Here is a 14,243-nt window from a genome sequence, read left to right as displayed (position 1 = left end):
TACTTTCGTATGAGCCCCAACAAAGAGGCAAGGTGAAACCCCTTTTCTATTTTTTATTGGGAACAAAAACCAGCCATATTTTAATTCACATCACACATTTCCAATTTGCGCAAACAAGCCCTGAAAATAGCAGCACTAATTAGACTAAACCCGATGTGTGTGTGTGCTTACATGTGTGCATGCTCTCATGAAAAGAGAGGCCATCTCCAGTTGCATTACTGTACCCCCTTTGGGTTCTGCCTTGGCTAGTTAGTATGCGCAGCCAGAGCCATGTAGGATATGAGCTTTTGGGGGGTCCTTGCATCATGTGGTTTGTGGGGAGGCGAGCCGCCATGGTGGCCGTTGTCCTTCACATATACTGTGTGTGTGTGTGCGTGTGTGTAAATGTGTTTTATGTGACTTTGTTTGATAAGGTAAGCTTGCTTTTTCAGGACATCCTGATTTAGAATTTAATGCTTGAAACACCAGAAGAAGAAATTGAATTAGTGGTTAAGCATCCAGTGAAAACGAAAACCCACAGATAAACTGGCAGCGAGCAGTGACAGGATTGCAGTTGTCAGGGTTTGGCAAACCGTTGTCACCCCCTCTCTTGTTACAGTAAAGAAAAGCTCAATGGAGGAATATTGTCAGCCCTGCCAGCGGTCTCTCCTCCACCGTCTGTGGGAACTGAGAAGTCGGCATTTGCCATGTGTATATCCCTCCAAACTGACTCTAAATGAGATAAATAAGTTCAGACTAAATTGGCAGCTTGCGTCCAAAGTGATTATTCTTCCCTTAATGTCTCCTCGTTGGAATGGCAGAAGACTTGGCCTGTGCGGGTTCTACCGCGGGGTGTGGCAAGGCGGTGTATTCCAACACAAAGAAGTGACGAGTGATGGCAGCCAGAGTTTACTTGTCAAGGTTTTTACACACGCAGCGCTCTCATGTGCTAACCCACGTCCTCTTCAAACGGTTTGTCTCTCACTCCACACTCCTTCAAACTTGGCCCGTGACAGGGTCTTGCATTCCCTTCCCATGAGTCCTAGCGTGGCTAGTCAGCAGAAGGACCCCAGATTGTGCTGGCTGCGTCGCCGCCTGCCTCGTTTGGGAGCGTGCCTGGGCCCTCCGTCTCAGTAACCTTGGTTTGCCCCCTCTGTTTGTGAATTCCTGCCGCTCCAGTAGGACCACACTGTCCCCAGCTAAATGCTCTCTGGCAGAAGGCAGCTGGACAGACCGGTGGGAAAGTGAAGTGAAAGCTCAGATTGTCTTTCAGGCAAATAAATAAAGCATGATTGTAGTGTTTCACCTAAGAGTCATTTAGTGAGATTGCTGCACAGAAATGGAGCGCTAGATTGTGTCTGTTATTTATAACACGCTGCAAGGTCAAGAGTCACGAACATGGGACGTTTGATGATGAATGATCTGTCACAGTTTTAGATATGCATCATTACAGGCCAAGCTTATCTTATCAGATCAGTACTTATCTCCTTACTGTATGACGCTGGTTAGGATTGGCGCTTTAAGTTGAGCTGAGACTTGTGATTGGTTGTTCAAGTCCTGCCCGGGGTTTGCGATTGGTGCGTTTTGAAGCTTCAGATTTCATGCTGTGGCGGTGTTTTGTGTCTGCCAACACCCAGACTCCGGAGTGTTTAGCCTTCACTGCTAGTTCTGCTGTCTGAGGAATTTCACAGGCTCGGGTAATTTTTAGTTTTGTCTCTCCATCTCTCACTTTTTTTGTACTCCTTCTCTCTCTTTCGCTCAATTTTGACTAGAATCATAGCGATTTGTGGCGCGGCGCTGGATGGTTTGCGGTTTTCGGAGCGGCTGTATTATTCCAGTATTAGGCAGCTAGCATTTCACCATAATGTCATAAGAGGCTTCCTTTGATTTAAATATCAGATAACCTAAAATAGTATCAATATTAGTATCCTCCTAGTATTTCCTAAGGTCATTTCAATAGCGTTACAGTTTGGAGCTTTGATAGTCTATTGTATAACGTTGCTTCATTTAAAGGGGAATTGCGCTGATTTAACACATCAAAGTCAGTTTACTGGTCTTGGGGAGTGAAACGGTTTATGTGAAAATAATTTGTGTAAAGCCTTTTGTGGCTCCAGGGAGAGCTGCACAAAGTCAATTCTGTCTGATAAACATTGACTGGGTCTTAAGACTACAAGTCTGAAAGTGGAAAAAAAAACTATCTGGGGTTGTGGAGTTCAGTTACAGTTAACCTCATCGCCGCTTGAGGCTCAACGCTACATTAGCTACTACTAGCATACGAATCAAACTATTGGTGGTTTGCATTGTGTGAAATGTAGATGACAATGAAGAAGGAATAAAAAGAGAATAACTCTGGTTCCGCAGAGTTGTTTTTCTCTGTCCGTCAATGTTACTGTAAGTGCAATGCTAAATCATTGGTTTACTCTTTGAGGTGAATCATGTAACAAGCATAGACCTTCGTAGTAGGGGTCCCACCGCCTATCGACAGGATAGAATGCCATAATAAGATGTAAAATAAAACCCACTTTCTGTATCCCTCTGGAAACTGCAAAAGAATGTCAGTCCACATAATACAGAGAAGGGCTTAATCCTCAGTGCATTTTGACAGCAAAATACTAGCATGGTTTTTACCTGACGCCGCTGCGTTCTGTCTTATGCGCACCGGGAGCGTTTTAGTTGCTGATCATTTAGCCTTTCCCAATTTTGTTGACTTGCTGATTTTGTTTATCCGGTCATAAGTAGCTAAGTAAGTAGGCTATTGGTTTCTTTTTTGTCTGTTAGTTGCATTTTCCTCGCACAATATGCTCTGTGCAAAGAGTTACGGGTGTAAAAAAATGGACTAGGGGCATATTTTAAGTGCAGCAGAGGGGGAGCTTCTAAAACACACGGTGGCGCATCAGGTGTAATCACTTGCCGCAATCAGTGCCACCACATTGCCACCGGTGGAATCACGGTGCTGGATAGCTATACCTACAGTAGTTATCTCGCAGTGTACAGTCCTGGAGTCCGGCGCCAGGATGCACACGCAATAGCCTCAAAAATGCTAATTTAATATTAGCCTATCTAAATATTTGCGTACCATATTTACAGTACTCCCTCCCAGAAAATAGTTCCAACGTCTCTTGTTACAATAATTGTATTTTTCTGAATATACGCAATATTTCTAAATCAGCTTTTAACCTGTTAATCTGCTAATTTTAACTGGTTTTACAGATTTTATTTCAGGGCAGATTAGTAAATAAATCAATTAGTGGAAACCCAGAAAATGAATCACCATCAGTATTGATAATCAATTCATCTTTTAAGTCATTTATCAAAGTAAAAAAAAAAAAGCTTAACATGCAATTTCAAATTTCTCAAATGTGAGGTTTTATATCATTGTTACCGGAATAGATTATTTTACGGTTTTGGACTGACAAGCTATTTGAAGTCATGTTGGGCTCCGGCCTTTTTGACTGTCTTTCTAACATTTCTTAGACTTAATGATTAATCGATCAGAAGTAAAAAAAAGAAAAAAAAAAAAGAATCATTAATGAAAGCAATCGCTTGTTTAATTTCAACCTGTTAACCTTGTTCATCTGTTCTCCTGCCTGCACGTCTGCCCACATCCATGCCTGTTCTTCCGCCTGTCTGTTTGCTTGACGGTCCACTGTGTCACAGCGCTACTAATGGCCATTGCTGAGCCAGCCACTTTCTAAATGACACCCTCCTCCGCTCAATACAGCTGCCCTGCAGTTACGCACACTCACTCACTCACTCCTTCCACCACTTCCTCTCATGCACAGCACAGTGGCTTTCCCTCCCTCGTGTGAAAGAAAAGCAGTTTCTTGTCAATTTCCCCTCAATATTTCCCACTCAACATGCCTCTTGATGAAAGAAACCGCGTGTTGTATGACACACATACACTTTCGTACATCACATTTTACCGGCTGAATGACTGACTGACAGTGTATGACTGGAGCATCTTCTCCCCGCTGTTAGCAGCGCCCTCACCATCAGGATGATTTGTTCATTCATCATTCATTCCTCTCCCCCCCTTCTCTCTCTCTACCTGTCTTTTAATCTTTTTTCTCCCTCTTCACACCACATCCCTTCCTCACCTTTTAATCATCTTTATCTTGTTGTGTGCGTTTGTGTGCCCGTGTGAGTGTTAGCAACAGAGGGTGGCGTATTGTGAGACAGCTGTAGGAAAAACACAAGGAAGCCAAATTGAGTTTGGCCTTAGTTTGACTACAGCAACCATGCCAGACTAAATCCTGGATGAAAGCACACTCCTGATCGCTCTCATTCTCCGCACATATCAGCTCTCCAACCTCTGCATACCCTAGGTGCCACTTGCACTTAAAGTAGTTCGCCTGACTTGATTGATTCTCAGAGGAAACACAGTTGCACTCGTCATGACCGGATGTTCGTCTCGTCTTTCCTCTGCACTTTTGTCCTTGGACAACACTCACTCGCAAACTTGCCCCTCAAAGTTCATTGGTTAATCAGCTGGGGGGGGGGGGTCCAGCATCCTAAAAGATGGCGGTGGCAACATTTTGGCAGTGGCAGCTCATAACTGGATTGCTGTAATTATTCATTGAGAGAGTGATGCCTTCCAGGGGCTGAAGATTGATTAGGTTTGATATGCGACTTAGTGTAATCTGTCTTTGACCAGGGCGCCTGTCCAAATTGGCAGGAATAATAAAAAGAGAGGAAGTTATTTTTAAAGAGAGAGGAGAAACGAGCGAGCAAATGAAGACGGAGGTGGGTGGACAAAGGGAAGAGAGAAAGATTGAGGCATATCCTGTGTCATATCTCTTGTGGCATCCATTGCCATACACAAACCATCAATCTGCAAACAACAACAGCAGGGCAACCATTTTGTTTACAGTTGAGCAAGGCTCCCGAGCTAAATAAAGCCATTACAACCTTAAAATACAGCACTTCTTATCGTCAGCAGTATTGTGTACTTAGTTGAAAGTGTTAGTTTTATAAGCACATTTGGGGTATTTCTTTTTTTTCATGCCTTGCTTGTTTTGTCAGCCAGACCAACGCGATCCTCGGTTGTCTCATTTTCCACGACTAAAGTGTGTCTTCAGTTAATCCTCCAGTGTAAGCATGGCAGAACTTAAAAGGCTCTGATTAGGCTGTTGTGTCCCACAGGTTGGCTAGATATAAACTCGTGACACACTCACAGTGCCCATACGTACCCCGGAGACCTCTCTTTGTGTTAATTAAAGGAGTCTCAACTGCAATTAGCAGGCTTTACAATGAGCGTGCCCACAGATAGACACATACATGCACACGCAGACACAAGCACACACTGAAACAGATACATTCAAACTGTGAGCACATTTATTGGCCCACAAACACTCTTAACAGTTGCTTAAGTATCACTGTGCCAGTGCATTTAGATGTTAGGTCAGACTGCCTGCGCTGTCTGCTGGCGGTCGCTGTTATGGACATCGAAACGCGACCGCCACTTTTGGCCAAATGATGTAATGAAGATGGAATGCTGCAAAAAAAAAAAAATCTTAATTTGTTCAATTACTGTCTTATTTTCCTAAAATAAATAACAAGCGCCCTCAGCAGACTTTCTTACGTAACATTTACTGTTGCTTTTCACCAGGACTTGAAGAGCGTCCACCAGCCTCCCACCTGCCCTTAGTGGACTGTCTCGCCTATTATGCTTGTTTTCATACCACATAACATTCAATAACGGTCGCTCAATATACTAGGTCACTCGATCTGAGCGTCGCTCATTGTACTACGTCGCTCTGACCGAATATAAAAACGTTGGCGTTTAACGTATCATTGATTTGCAGAAGCGTACAATGCCAAACTTTCTTTCTGCCGACTGGAATGCAGTTTTATGACTTTTTTGGTGAACTCACCCTTAAAGATTTTTAATCATTTTGCGACAAACTTATGTTTAACATCCCGTGTCTTGTATCCGATGTCTGGAAAGAGGGACCATTACACTTGGAGAGTGAACCTGGTACAGCTGGATAGAGAAACTCAGCTGTGTAATTCTGCTGTAAACCCCCCCAAACTAAGAACTGAGTGCTGTGCTCCCTCTCCCTGTTAGACCTAAACATAGAGCCTGGGTCCATGGTGGCCAAATGGCCCATCATCCTGTCTTCTTATGTCCCAAATTAGACCAAACTCTCCCAGTGTGCTCCAGGCTTGTCTACAGGAAATCAAGGCCAGTTGGAACTTAAGTGAATGAAGCCCCACTTTGGCACATTCTAGCTGGGGAGATGGTCGCAAGAGCAAGCCCCCCCCCTGGAGCTGGTCAGAGGTTGGGAAAGGACATAAACACGCACAGGTGCGAATATCTCCTCGCTGATGTTCACACAGGGGCACAAACTCACAGTGAATGGGTGCTGTCAACTCTGTGGCAATGCTACTTAGCCACTCCACTCCCGTATTTACTTATTTATTGGCAGCGATGGCTGCGATGACGGGGCCACTCACTCTCAGAAAGCCTCCCAGGCTCCACGACGTCCCTTCAAGCGGTAGCGTAAAAATTTTAAGAGCCCCGGGCCCGGTTTGATGATTTTGACGTGAATTAGCGTGTAGTCGAGTTGTCGGGTGCATTCAGGGGGCTAACTGTTCTAATGCGTTCACCCGCTTGCCTTTCGAGTGTGTCTGTGTGTCTCAAAGCGAAGCGAAACGTCACTTAATAATTTAGCCGTTGGTTTCGTCCCCCCTCGGCATCCATCCATCCATTCACGGCCCTTTATGTCTTGCCTCTGGGAATGCGGTGGCCATCCCTCTGCCTCTCAGGGAGTGATAGAACGAGCAGAGACAGGTGACAGAATCCAGCGTGGTGGTTAGTAAGGACAAAGTGAGAGCGACTGACTGCGAGAGAAAGAGAGGCGGACAGCTAAGTGAACGTAAGCGCTCAGAAACAGACAAGAATGAAGGAGGTGATTTATGAGTGACTGGAAGATAGAGAAACAGCAGCCGATTTGTTTTTACCCAAATTTTTACAATCATTACACAGAACCTCACGTCCGTTCTGTCATGAAATCTGTCTTATGTATTAAAGCAATGCCACGCAGACACGCGAGATGGAATATATACGCCCATGCTTCACACACACACACACACACACACACACACACACACACACACACACACACACACACAAACACACAGCTGGGTTTCTGGCCTCTGTGCATGCCAGATGTAGACATTTCTTTTTTCTCTCTCATCACAGTTTTCAGACTAATAGGTTCTTGTTCTCTGTGGAAGTGGTTCTATGGCGAAAGGGGGAACTCAAAGCCTGCACGCCAAACCTGTGGCTACGGTTGTAATAATCAAATAATGTAACTTGGCCACGTGTAAGAATGTGTGTTAATACACGAGAGCTTTCAACAAAGTCTCTCAATGCCAGTGGCCTCCTACATACTTTAATATGACTTGATGTTCACTTACACCCCCCCCCCCTTTTCTTTGTAATTGAAACCTGATGGTGGAATAATAATCATTTCTTCATATTTTTTTTCCTGCTTTCTGCATTCACTAAGCAGATTTCTTGCCTGTGCGGTTGGATAGTGTTCAATTACAAGAGGTTTGGAGGAGGGCATTGCACTTACAACCTCTCCATGGGCTCACTGGAAAAGAAGCTAATATCACTTTATGACTTTTTTAGATTTGGTGCATGCAGAAGTTAAAGAATTAAAAATACATCACGTTTAAAGATGCACTTACTTATCTCTTCTTCATACACACAGTTAAAAAAAAAAGATGAAGAGATATGCAGGGAGTAAGTATTGAAACTGTTTTTGTAAGTGAAGTCCCGAACAAAAACTTAGTTGTGTGTTCACTTAGTGGTTTTACTACCATAGGATGATTTGTGTGATATTTATTTGTGAGTTTTGTTTGGCAGGGGAGAGTCACAAGTGTTTGTGTGTTTGTCGTGTTGTTAGCGGTTATGCTTCTTGTCATGGGTGTTTCATAAATAAAAGAATCCCCTGGCTAATGTAACCCACATGTTTTTTTCTTTTGTTCCCACCCCCCTCTCAGCTCAGCATTTGTTTTTCGGGGAGGATTCAGATTGTACACACGCCTCTCAACTTTTGTGAGGTCATTTGATTTTTTTTTGTTTTTCATCAAAAGCAGTTGTGGACTTCCTTGTTACTCACAAAGGCTAACGTGTGATTCCCATTACTTCACTACCTCACAACTTAGCAGAGGCACAGCTGGTTACTGATGACTTCTCTCGGAACATTTGGACACACAGTCATACCCAGACATGAGTATTAGACTGATCACTTTTTGGTTGAATTCTGTCTCAACTCAACATAAATTAGTAATTTCACATGCCGTATTGGACCAAATTTAAGATGACCCTGACCATAACACAACTCTTCTTTTTCCAACATCTGGTTTTGGAAAAAGGCTTGTTCTATTGGGAATGTTTCCCTGATATACTATTAGGAGAAGAGAGTCCTCGTTGTTATTGTCTTTTTCTCTTGTAAAAGTTAAGAGTGTAAAACTTAAAAAAAAAAGAAAAAAAGAATCTGTCCTTTTGACCTTAAATTGTGTGACACAAGTAATTCTTGACTGCATGACAGATGATGTGGTCCCAGTTTGGTCCCGAGCTTTGATTTGTCAGGAATTTATTTCCTACCTCGCCACACAACCCTGTCTCCTATAAGAATTACAACAATACAGCAACAGCAAATATGTTTTTAAGGAAACGTAATGCCGACCGGTTTACATTTTTTTAATAGCATAGTGAGGAAATCTTCATTAGAAAATATTGTTACTGAATTTATCAGTAAAATGTTCACTGACAACTTATTCCTTTTCTGCCAAAATACCCGGTCTTGCAACACAATGTCTGCTTGTAGCAACTATTGAATTATTATTTTTTTTATGCTTATGTTTAGGCGCTAGAAGCCCTTGAGTGAGGTTAGGTAAAGATCATGTATTGATCTTGGTTCAATACATAAAAGTGTGCAGCGACTTAACATTAAACTGAAACCACATCTTTCCTCACCAAAATGTTTTCGTTGCCTAAATCAAGCCACAGCCAGGACTCAGGCTGGAGTCAAAGTCCTGCTCTTGGTACTCCGGCAAATGACCCCGACTGCCTCCCTGCGAACATAGACCCTTCATTCACTCAAAAAAACAAAAACTTTTGCCTCTGAACATAATCCAGGCAGCGATTACGTTAGCCACCACAACGTAACTGGTAAAGCCAATTTCGGAATATATAAAAGTCGTTTTTAAGCGAGAGGTTTGGCCATCAGCAGGCCACATAGACACTGACTAACTCTAAAAGACCCACCAGAAGAACTAGCAACATAAAAGCTACAAACAACCCATAATGCAGCACTCTCTGTCCTCAAATATAATACAACCCTAACATTACCAAACACAATTTCCACAAAACAATATTGTCTGCTTTTTGAGCCACTACGGTTAATTTCTCTGGTTCTGTATTTCCTGTCAGTATTTTGCCCCACCACAACAAACAGCAATCCTCAAGCAAACAGTTATGAAGGTCACCATAACAACCACTGGCATTACACTCTTTCTTTTATCTGGGCCTCAGCGAGAGGAGAAAGTATTTCAGTGAGTGTCAAAGAGAGCAGGAAGCTAAACGAGGTAAAGAGCTATTAGTGAGGTCAGAAGGGGGGAAAAAAATCTGCGGGGCCGTGAGACACGAAGAGTAAAAACAGAATAATGAGAGACGGAGAGATGGGAAGTTAGCAAAGAGAGGGGAAGGACTTTGTCAAACTCTCAGTGCTGAGTTCGGTGGAGATTGGGTTGGTGGTGGTGGGGGGGCTTTACAATGGGGGCGCTGGCAGGGTTGCCACAGCAGCGTTCCGGATGGGCAGGCGGTCTCCTCTCAGGGGGTGAGGGGGGGGACGTGGGGCTGTCAGGGAGCCTGGCAGGTAGAGACACAACGCCCTGTGACTGGGGGGGAGCACGGGTCAGTGAGAGAGGACAGGAGCGAGGGGATGGAGGCAGCGGAGGGGTGAGGTGGAGGCCTGTCTGATGAGGTGAGGGAGAGAGAGAGAGTAGAAGGGGAGGGAGAGACATGAGGGAAGTAAATGAGGGTGGAAGAGTAGGAGAACTAGAGATGATTAGAGGAGAATTATCCAAGTGTGAGTGTGGATGAATATGGAGTTAGAGGAGGAAATAAGAGGGAGAAAAAGCAATAAGTGACGGAACTCAACCACTTCTTCTACGTCTTCCTCTTCTAACACAATATCTCTACACCTCCAGGCTCATACGGTTTGTAACCCTTTCCCTGGTGCTCCACACTTTTACTGGGGTTTCACACGATAACTTTGAGCGAGGTAGAGCGCAGAATGAAGAGCAGCATGTACGGATGCAAGCAAGGATTCTACAGACTGCACCAGAATGTAAACAATCTCAGTATTCATTTCCTCTTCTCTGGAAATGTTCTGCCATGTTTAAGATCTTCCTCTCAAGTCCTGGTGGGATCTGGAGTCCAGTTACAGAACTCCAGAAATGCAGAGATGTAGAATTGAACTTTAGCTCCATTCTACTGTGCGGTAAAATCGTCTCCATCATAATGTCCACCTCCTATTGATGTCAGAATCATATTGTGGGGGGCAGGGTATTTGGTTTAAAGTTAAATTTAGTCAAACTTTAGCTGTAAAACTTAGTGGGAAAACCAGGGTTCCATAGGGGAGTGGTCTTAAAAGTTTTGGTGAGTAAAGGTCAGTTTGTGGAGTCCACATTGGACGGACTGGCAATACGCAAAAATAAAATGCATTCAGGAAGTCAAACAAGTCAGAAATATCTTCGGTGACGTCTATATTTTGCTTCTGCTCTGCTTTCCTCTCTCTCTTGTTTTCTCACAAAGGTGCACTTATTAGTGGAGGCCAGATTGCAGTGATCAAGGACACAGACAACCACGTGGCTCTCTATGGTTCCTCTCAGACCTTTCGGTGCCCCCAACTGTGTCTCTCTATGTCTTTCGCTGCTGTTATCACAAGTGGAGGGCTGTTCCTGTCCGGGTCATATGATGTCTTGTGGCCCTTTAGTGGTAGCAGAACAGTGACACTTCTATCCCTGTGCCATCTGATCGACACGCCATTCCTTGTCACATGCAAACTGTGAACTCTAGATGTTCCTTTCGCGTTGCAACCCAAAGCGAACCAGTGTTCTCTCGCTGTGTTCGTGAAGCATCCTCCTCAGCAGAGAGACACTCACTCAACCTTTTTTTCTACTGGCCTTAATCATTTGTTTCTGCGGCACATAATCACCATCACTGCACAAATGATGTTGTTCCACTCTCTTCTCTCTGCCCTCTGCTTCTGTCCTCCATTTGCCCTTGTTTTTAGCCTGTAAAAGGCCACTTTCAGTTGGATTTTGCTCAGTTGTGATTTCATTCCATGAAAAATCCCCCCCCCCCCCTGTAAAAAATAAAAGTATTTAGAAAGATTACTCAGAAATCAAGCATCTTAATTATTTCTTTTTGATGACATTCACAGCTGTTTTGTACTCATTGTTGTTTGCTTGAATGGGTTTTCTCACTTTACATAGCAAATGAAAAAGCAAGGTACTTTACCTCTCAAGACTTAAGAGCATCTAGAGAGGGGAATTGGTTCTTGAGAACAGTCTAACAACTCAGAGCGCTCGCACCTAATTTCTGGGCTATTTGACCCATTAGATGTCAAAGTTTGGGAAACAAACAGGCAGTGCTAAGAGGTTGGATGGGTAGAATAATGTGGGCAAAGTGACGGAGGGTGCCTTCTGAAACACACTTGTAGCTCACAGGAAAAGAACATCTTTTTCAACATGAATCTGTATACAACTTGTTAAAGAAATACTGCACCCACAAAAAGACCTTTTTGCTTATTAATTACTCACCGCGTGTTGCCTTGAATTCTTGAAGAAAACTGAATAAATCCTTGATGAATTTAAGTAAATGGGGTCCAGGTTTAACAATGGCAAAATTACATTAACAATGTGTTTAAAAACTCCCACACAGTAGTATAATCCAAGTCTCATTTATCGAGTCCTGTTCTTCCCACACTTGCATTTTACCGAAAATTGTACTATTTAAAACACTGGCGCCGCTATTCTTGAAGAACCGTTTAATGTGTGCAACGAGTCCGTGCATGAGACGGTTCCTCAAGAATTCAAGGTAACAGGCAGTTAAGTACTTGATATACAAATGGTCATTTCAAGGATGAAGTAGGCTATTCCTTTAAGTGATGCATTCGTTCACACCAATTAAACAAAAAATATGTTTAATTACATTATTAAGATTGTTAAGAATCAAAGTCTAAAGGTTTATCATCATATGCACAGAGGAGAAGTTGTTCTCATACTGTACACAGTATACAGACCTCATTGTCTGCTGTGTGTGTTTTCTGTTTCAAAACCGTATAAATAATACAGGAGAATACCAACAGAAGAAACATTGTCAATCAAAGAACTAAAGTATGTGAAGGGAAGGAAGGAGGGAAGGAAGGACTTACTCATTAACTCCTATATGTTGTAATTCCCCGAATGCGAGGTGAGAAATATTTTTAGTTCATTCTTTCATAAAGAACATAGTGGCGGTCATTTCAGAGGATCTCTAGATATTCTTTTAGTAGAATTTATTTAAGAAATGTGTGAAATCTCAAGTATAGTGCACTGCATCATGCTGCATGTTTGCTGTGCAATACACTGCACAATTCCTACAGGCAGTCTGAGTTTTTTGTCCCTTATTGAAAAGATTTGTGAAAGTCTTGTGAATATTTGGACGAATGTTAGAATCAGAATCAAATCAAATAAACTGACTCAGTAGAAATATCTCTTTTAAAATGTCTGTTCTCTACAGAGGCATGGATTTATCTCACGGAGATTAGCATTTTCACGGATGGGGGTAATTTACACATTTAGGTAACATATTCCTACAATTCTGAATTCTGTACATTTAGGCTGTGCTCTGCAACTCTTCAATCTTGACAATCCCCTTCTGACTGCTTGGATTGGAGGATTGTGCCCCAGACGGAACGTGTGAGTCGCTGGGGAATAAGGATGCTATGGCGGAGCTTTAACCTCATGCACACACTTGTATTGATCCATACAAGCCTCAGTGACTATTGCTACAGAGCGGACTGCACTCTGTCATACAGGGCTCCCCCCTGTCACTGGTCACTGGCTGCTAAGGAGGACTGCAGCACATCACACACGCCAGTATCCAACCCACACCCGTCAGCCTTTGGGGCTAACACACTGCCACCAACCCTGACCTCCCCTCCTACCTCCCCCAACCACCCCCCCAACCCCCTTTTCCTTTCCCTCTTTCTCTACCTCACTTTTCCTCTAATGAGTTGCAACACTGATAACGAGCCTGATGATCTTCCATTGATTCGGCTATCACTTGCTTGTCTGGTAATTGATCCGTAGCTGAGCCTCTAGTTAATTATATGGGCTTCGACATGGACCCCTGCCCTGGGGGGAATTCTCAAGTCCTGCACAATAATAGTTTTAATAAAGGAGCCTGCGAATCTCCTGCATCCCTTCTTTTTCCTCCCCTCTTCCTGCTTCCCAGCATTTTTTTTAATCTTTCTATTTCCCTTTTAAATTTCTCCATCTCCGTATTTTTTTTACTTCTGTGTCTCTTTCTCGTTTCCTCTGTCATCACGGCCATTACCATCAGCAGAGGCAAGGGGGGGGGGGGGGGGGGGGGGGGGGGGGGGAGGGAGCCTGAGCAATATTGGCAGAGTCCATTCCTCCCTCCCACAAATAACAGCCATTAACCAGCCAGGTCAGAAGCTGAGCCACCAGCTTGACTTGAAACACTGAGTGCCACTCGAAGAAACCCACAGACTCGCACATTTACAGACGAGAGGGAGGAAGCGAGAGAGGGAGAGAGGGAGAGAGGGAGAGAGGGAGAGAGGGGGGAGGGAGAGAGGGTGGAGGGAAGCGGGAGCTGGAAAACAAAAAAGAACCTCAGCCGCTAAATTGTCACTTAATATAATTAGTCTAAGCCTCGTGCATTATCTTTTCAATAAGTTGCTAAGAGCGGCGTGTGCAGTACATGGACAGGAGGTGACACATTACGCCTTTTACGACAAGGCACACTCTTGGTTTCTGACAAGGCGCAGGCCACTATGCAAAAGACATACGAAGAACAAAATAGAAAGGGGGAGGGAGGGGAGTAAAAGAGAGACAGCAAGGTAAAGAGACCTAGAAGTGGAGAGAAACATCACAGGAGACAAAAGCAAAGGAATAAGACGTAGGCATGCAGGGAGGCAGATGTAAATTGAGCTTGAGACAAAGACACAATTGCA

This window comes from Anarhichas minor, unplaced genomic scaffold (genome assembly GCF_050575085.1).
Source record: "Anarhichas minor isolate MPS153535 unplaced genomic scaffold, ASM5057508v1 ptg000014l, whole genome shotgun sequence".
Taxonomy (NCBI): domain Eukaryota; kingdom Metazoa; phylum Chordata; class Actinopteri; order Perciformes; family Anarhichadidae; genus Anarhichas; species Anarhichas minor.
The sequence above is the reverse complement of the archived record's forward strand: the minus strand, read 5'-3'. Positions refer to the sequence as shown.